Source organism: Euleptes europaea, chromosome 5 (assembly GCF_029931775.1).
Source record: "Euleptes europaea isolate rEulEur1 chromosome 5, rEulEur1.hap1, whole genome shotgun sequence".
NCBI lineage: Eukaryota > Metazoa > Chordata > Lepidosauria > Squamata > Sphaerodactylidae > Euleptes > Euleptes europaea.
In genome coordinates this window covers 112,509,919-112,517,180 of record NC_079316.1, presented here as the reverse complement: position 1 = coordinate 112,517,180, position 7,262 = coordinate 112,509,919, and the positions used below count along the sequence as shown (strand labels likewise).

General features: G+C 46.5%; 2 pseudogenes; both read left to right on the top strand.

The window, feature by feature from the left end:
- The first annotated feature begins 3,545 nt into the window (after positions 1-3,545).
- On the top strand, positions 3,546-3,608 carry LOC130478476 (U6 spliceosomal RNA; annotated as a pseudogene).
- Positions 3,609-6,831: 3,223 nt separating this feature from the next.
- LOC130478475 (U6 spliceosomal RNA) lies at positions 6,832-6,894 on the top strand (annotated as a pseudogene).
- Positions 6,895-7,262: the final 368 nt, after the last annotated feature.

The following is a 7,262-nucleotide window of genomic DNA, read 5'->3' as shown; positions in this document are numbered from 1 at the left end:
GCAGATAGAGATCAGCTCACCTGGAGAAAATGGCTACTTTAGCAATTGACTCTATGGCATTGAAGACCCTCCCCTACCCAAACCCCACCTTCCTCAGGCTCCTTGGGGCGAGACTCCTGTAAGGAGTCTCACCGACGCATTCTGTACCAGCTGGAGCCGCTGGATCAGTCTTGAGGGCAGCCTTACGAAGAGCGAGTTACAGTAGTCTAGCCTAGAGGTGACCATCACCTGGATCATGCAGGGATCATGGCTGGCCCATACTGTGGCAAGGGAGCAAAAGGGTGTGTGTGTGTGTGGGGGGGGGAAATTAGAAATCCACTGGAAAAGGGAAGAAATATCCAATTTGGTAGTGACTTATTTATTCACAGTGGACTCTAATCTGGAGGAAAAGATTTGATTCCCCACTCCTCCACATGAAGCCAGCTGGGTGAGCTTGGGCTAGTCACAGCTCTCTTAGAGCTCTCTCAGCTCTGCCTAACTCACAGGGTGTCTGTTGTGGAGACAGGAAGGTGATTGTAAGCCGGTTTGATTCTCCCTTAAGTGGTAGAGAAAGTCGGCACAAAAAAAAATCCAAAAACCAAATGCTCCTGGCCAGGACTGCCACCAGCTCAAGGCTGCTTTATTTCCCCGTCCCATCCCCTACATTTCTCCTGCAGGGTTTTACTGCATTGGCCAATCTACTGAACAGTGATTGTCTCACCTCCCAAGCCCCAAACTCTTGTAGGTCTCTGAGACTCCACCGGACTCAAATCTAGCTCTCCTCCTGCAGAAAAGCAGGGCTGCCTTCTGAAACTCTGAGCCTGGTTTGTGTGTGACAGGGAGCCTGTTTCAGAGTTGCCAAGAGGACAGCAAACTCCAAATCTTTTGAAAAGGGGGGTTGCTGGAAAAAACCCCCCCCCCATCCAAGCAATGAGCTCTCAGTCAGGGCCACACTTGCCTGAAAAGCATTCTTCTGATCACTCTCCTTGAATAAAAGAATGAACCATCAGGATCAGATGCTGTGGGCATGGGGGGCGGGCTGGCTCCTCTTTATCTTGGGGGACATCAGTCCGCACCCTTGTTTTGCATCTCCCCTATCCACAAATTAAATTAAGAGTTCCAATGAAAGTCATGATAGAATTAAGGCTTGGGATGCTTCTGTCCTGTTCAACTATCTACCTGTCTCCTGGACACTAAGGGATGGTCAAAGAAAACCGACATGTGTGACCTTCCTGTTGCTAAAAGGCTGATATCAAAACTCTTGAAAGAGAAATGCCCATCTCCAGTAATTCAATGGACTGAAGAATTTACAACTTTATCAATATTAAAGTGTAGGACACAGAGACCAGAATTGCACATGGATGTATTTGGAAACTTTTCATCATTGTTGTCACACTTTCTGTTTGTTTTCATTTATTTCTGTTTGGGAGTTTGATTTTAAATAAATAAAAAACCCACCTTTAAATTTAATATAAGAAAATGATGGAATAAATGTTTTTCTTCCATCTTCATGCTGCCCCTGGACTCCATCATTCAGAGACTTTCTCCAGCAAGTACTGCACCCTCTGCCAAAAACAAGCAATCTTCTATCTCTGACTCTCTAGGGCAAAATTGTGATGTGTTTTACTTTTGTTGTGACCTTCCCTGAGCCCACCTTGGTGGCGGGGGGAATGGAACATAAATGTAATCATCATCATCATATTTGTAACAATCATCATAAACATAATAAACTTTTCTTGAGGGTTCAAAACATTTCGTACACATTATCTCTGGTCTTTCTAACAGCAATCCTGAAAGGCAGCCCCCGGCAGCTGTAAAATATGTCTTGCAAAGCTCTGTCGATGGCGAGAGAGTGCTAAGAGAGTGAAATGGAACATCCATGTTTAGGGGCAGTGTACCACTGAAGGCTAGTTGCTGTGCAAGGGGAGACACATACATGGCAGCCTGGGTTGTCCCAGCACTGGCACCCAGAAACAAAGCAGTTCTGCCTTCAGTTCCACTTCAAGAGGGAGAAAACCCCCCCTCCCCAGACCATCCCCGCCGGACCCGCCACCGTGAAGAGGCCCCCGCTGCCCCCCTCCCGAACGGCCTGCCCCCCAGACCCTCGCTGCCAGACTCCATCCCACCCCCGCCCCCTGGGGGGATGGCTATGCCCCCCATGCCGCCCCCCACCGGGCCTGTGCCCTTACCCCCGGGGCCACCCCAGCTTCCGCTGGCTCCTGGCGTCCCCCCTCCCGCTCCGATGCCCCCGATGCTCAGACCCCCTCTCCCCACAGAGGGGCCCGAAAGCATCCCGCCGCCTCCACCTACCAACTGAAAAGCACCCTCGGTTTCAGACTCTTTGGGGCCCTGACAGAAAGGTTACTAGCAGTGCCTCTGTTGACTTGGCTCTTGGCCTTGAGTGCCTGCAACTGGAAAACCTATGAACATTGGTCTAAGGAATAAGAACATGCACAAGGCGTGGATGACAGTCTTGCTTCTCAGGCAACTGAAGAAGGGAGCCTGGTGGCTCCAAAGGGACTTAGAAGCCGGCCTGACCCTTTTGCGTCTTTAATGGAATTTCCTCCTCGTGGCCCTTGGCTAATTGCCCATGTTATTTGGGGGGCTTGTTAATTTCATGGGACTTACATGATAGCTGGAATTGCACGCTCTTTCCTGTGTGTGCTGCACTGTTTCTATTTAACATTTGTCCCCTCTCTCTGTGCCATTACATTTGGCTTTTTGTTAATTTGTGAAATTTGAACTTATTCAGCAGCTGCATTTGCCTGTTGCTGCTCATACCTTTTGTTAGTTTTACACATGTTTATGACTTTGTATTAGCATAGTACATTTAATCAACTTGGCCACATTGCTGTGTTTTCTTTTTTGATAGACAACCTCCAGGTAGTAGCTGGAGATCTCCTGCTATTACACCCAAGCTCCAGCCGATAGAGATCCGTTCACCTGGAGAAAATGGCTGCTTTGGCAATTGGACTCTATGGCACTCCCCAAACTCCACTCTCCTCAGGTTCCACCCCAAAAACCTCCTTCCAGTGGCAAAGAGGGACCTGGCAGCCCTATTTATGATGATGCAGCGGGTCCTATAATATCTATAGAGGGGAGAGACAGCATGGTGTAGTGGTTAAGTGCGGTGGTTTGGACCGGTGGACTGTAAACTGGAGAACTGGGTTTGAGTCCCCACTCCTCCACATGAAGCCAGCTGCGTGGCCTTGGGCTAGTCACGCCTCTTTCAGAGCTCTCTCAGCCCCACCTACCTCACAGGGTGTCTGTTGTGGGGAGGGGAAGGGAAGGTGATTGTATGTCGGTTTGATTCTTCCTTAAGTGGTAGAGAAAGTTGGCATATAAAAACCAACTTCTTCTTCTTCTTGGGTATGAAATCTGTTTTTAATCACTTATAAGTCAGTATTTTTGGTGTTTTAGATGTTTTTATTTGTATTTACATATAATATGTGTTTTATTGTTACCAGCCCTGAGCTTGGCTTTGCCGGGGAGGGTGGGATAGAAATATAATGAATAAGTAAATAAAACCCCATTTAGTGAGTTTGAGTCATTTTCAGTGTTAAGTGGTGCTCGCTTCGGCAGCACATATACTAAAATTGGAACGATACAGAGAAGATTAGCATGACCCCCATTTTCAGTGTTAAGTGTAATAGGGCCTGAAAGTACCATCTTAGGGTTTCTTTAGTAGCTGAGGGTGAGGGGTTGGGAGTCCCCCCCCCACCAGAACTTCCAGCCAGAAAATCATTTCCAAATTTTCTCTTTTCTTGGATGCCACGCATGGAAATCGGTCTCTTTTCAAGCAAGACAATTTGCATCCCAATAAACTTTGCAAGAAAACCTTTTTTAGAAGCTGGGGGGGTTGGGAGTGTCCCCCCCAGAATGTCCAGTCATAACATCATTTCCCAAAAGCACCCTGATATCTTGGCCTGTGCTGTATTTTACATCTTAATCACTCACAAAAAGGTCAGGATAGAATGAATACTGGGGATGCTACTTTCCAGTTAAACTGTCTGCCTAATAGGACATAAGCAGCCCCAGCATCAATTCTATCAGGACCTTTTGAGAGTGATTAAGAAGATACAGCACAGGCCAAGATATCAGAGTTGGGCCCATCTAGCTTATCAGGAGATCTGAATAGGGTGCTTGACTAGTGAAGGGAAAATGGGCCTCTGAATGTGCCCATTCTAGTATTAGTCTGCATTCCTGTTAGTCTCTTGGAGACTAACTGATGGTCAAATAAAATAGACCTCTGCAATTAGTCTGCATTCCTGTTAGTCTGCTGTTCAAATAAAATAGACCTCTGTGACCTTCCTGTTGCTAAAAGACTGACATTAAAACTCTTGAAAGAGAAATGCCCACCTCCAGTAATTCAAAGGATTGAAGAGTTTACAGATTTATCAAAAAGTGTAGGACAAAGAGACCAGAATTGCACATGGATGTATTTGGGAACTTTTCACCATTATTGTTCCACTTTTTGTTTACTTTCATTTCTTTCTGTTTGGGAGTTTGATTTACAAATTTTTTAAACTTGAAATTTAAAATGAGAAAATAATGGAATATATGTTCTTCCATCTTCATGCTGCCCCTGGACTCAAACTTTCAGAGACTTTCTCCTGCAGATACTGTACCCCTTGCAAGAAGCATGCAATCATCTATCTCTGACTCTCCAGGGCAAAATTGTTCTGTGATCCGCCCTGAGCAGATCTCTGTAGGGGAGGATGGAATACAAATGAATAATACAAATAATACTAATATAATATAATATACACTTTTCTTGAGGTCTCAAAACATTTCATACACATTGTCTCTTCTCATTCTAACAGCAACCCTGAAAGGCAGCCCCCAAGTCTTGCCCTCCTATGACAGAGGAATGAAGCTGAAAGAATATTGGGTTGCAGTGTCTTGGTTAGAGAGCTGAACTTGGAACCGGGAGACCCAGGTTCGAATCCCCATCCTGCCATGGAAGCTTGGAGGTTAACCTTGAGACAGTCACTCTTTCTCAGCCACCCTTTCCCCAAAGGGCTGTTGTGAGGATAAAATGGTGGAGAGAACAATGCTTCATCGGCTCACATCCAGGACTTAGGAAAAGGCCCCTTCTTTAGTGCGCACAGAAACCTTGAATTGAAAGGCAGTGGGCAGCAGTGGGTATATCCTGTCACCACCAGCATTGCAGCTCTGATGCACATGGCCAAAGACCTGACCCTGACTTTCACTGGGGGGCCTGTGTGTGTGCCAGGATTACTGTGGCAGGTGGCAGGAAGGTTGGAGATGTGGGACAGCTGAAGGTCCCCGTAGCTGTAAAATATTTCTTGCAAAGTTCTATCCATGGCGACTTACTAAGAGAGTGAAATGGAACCTCCATGTTTAGGGGCAGTATACCACTGAAGGCTGGATGCTTTGTTTGCTAAGCAAAGGAAAAAACATGTGAGGCAGGGGAGGCCAGGAACATGTGAGTGGCCCAAGGTCACCCACTTAGCTTCCCTGGCAGAGACAGGATTCAAATCCAGCACAAGGAGCTCAAAGCTCTAACCATTTCTCCCCAACTGACTTCAGTGGGCTTAACTTCTGGAAGCCCCAACCCAATGACAAATTAGGACTTCACAGTTTTGTATTTCTAGCATGCGAGTGGATGATAAAACCTTCATCCCTTATAGAAGTGTTTGTTAATTTGGGTTGGAGCGATCGGTATGGGGGGGGCGGAGGGCTTGAGCCACAATGTTCTGTGTGTCTTTGGGCAGGTGCAGAGTGCCTTTCTCTCAATTTGAGTCATCCCCCCTCTGCCCCTGGGAGTATATAGGCAAAGTTTTCAAACATATTATTTTAAAAAATTAAACAGGAAATGTGTAGTGGTGTGAGGTTGTAATTCAGGAGTCTAGTGTGCACCATCACCCAGCACCCCTGCGCATTTCCCATGTGTGTTTGTGTGCGCTTATGAAAAGTCACATAGTTAAATTGTGGAACTCCCTGCCCCAGGATGTGGTGATGGCTGCCAACTTGGAAGGTTTGAAGAGGGGAGTGGACATGTTCATGGAGGAGAGGGCTATCTATGGCTACTAGTCAAAATGGATACTAGCCATGATGCATACCTATATTTTGCAGTCTCAGAGGAGGATGACTATTATCTTAGGTGCTGTGGAACACAGGCAGGATAATGCTGCTGCAACCATCTTGTTTGTGGGCTTCGTAGAGGCCCCTGGTTGGCCACTGTGTGAACAGACTGCTGGACATGATGGGCCTTGGTCTGATGCAGCAGGGCTTTTCTGATGTTCACAACCCACTAAAGCTAAGGGGCTTCCTCCCGGTGGGTATCTCTGCTTGGGACTGTCCTATGAAAAGCCTATCAATGCTCAAGAGGCCATTTTGAAACAGTGGTGGGACCTCTAGTAGGATGGAATTGTCCAGGAGGAGACCTTGGTGTAGTGGTTAAGAGTGGTGGTTTGGAGCGGTGTACTGTAATCTGGAGAGCCGGGTTTGAGTCCCCACTCCTCCACATGAAGCCAGCTGGGTGACCTTGGGCTAGTCACACTCTCTCGGCCCCACCTACCTCATAGGGTGTTTGTTGTGGGGAGGGGAAGGGAAGGTGATTGTAAGCTGGTTTGATTCTTCCTTAAGCGGTAGAGAAAGTTGGTATATAAAAACCAACTCTTCTTCTCTGGTATGCAATCTGTTTTTAATCACTTATAAGTCAGTATTTTAAGTGTTTTAGATGTTTTTATTAGTATTTACATATAATATGTGTTTTATTGTTACCGGCCCTGAGCCTGGCTTTGCTGGGGAGGGTGGGATAGAAATATAATGAATAAGTAAATAAAACCCCATTTAGTGAGTTTGAGTCATTTTCAGTGTTAAGTGGTGCTCTCTTCGGCAGCACATATACTAAAATTGGAACGATACAGAGAAGATTAGCATGACCCCCATTTTCAGTGTTAAGTGTAATAGGGCCTGAAAGTACCATGTTAGGGTTTCTTTAGTAGCTGAGGGTGAGGGGTTGGGAGTCCCCCCCCACCAGAATTGGGAGTCCCCCCCCACCAGAACTTCCAGCCAGAAAACCATTTCCAAATTTTCTCTTTTCTTGGATGCCACGCATGGAAATCGGTCTCTTTTCAAGCAAGACAATTTGCATCCCAATAAACTTTGCAAGAAAACCTTTTTTAGAAGCTGGGGGGGGGGTTGGGAGTGTCCCCCCCAGAATGTCCAGTCATAACGTCATTTCCCAAAAGCACCCTGAGAGCCAATGTAATGTAGTGGTTAAGAGCAGTAGCTTGGAGCAGTGGACTCTGATC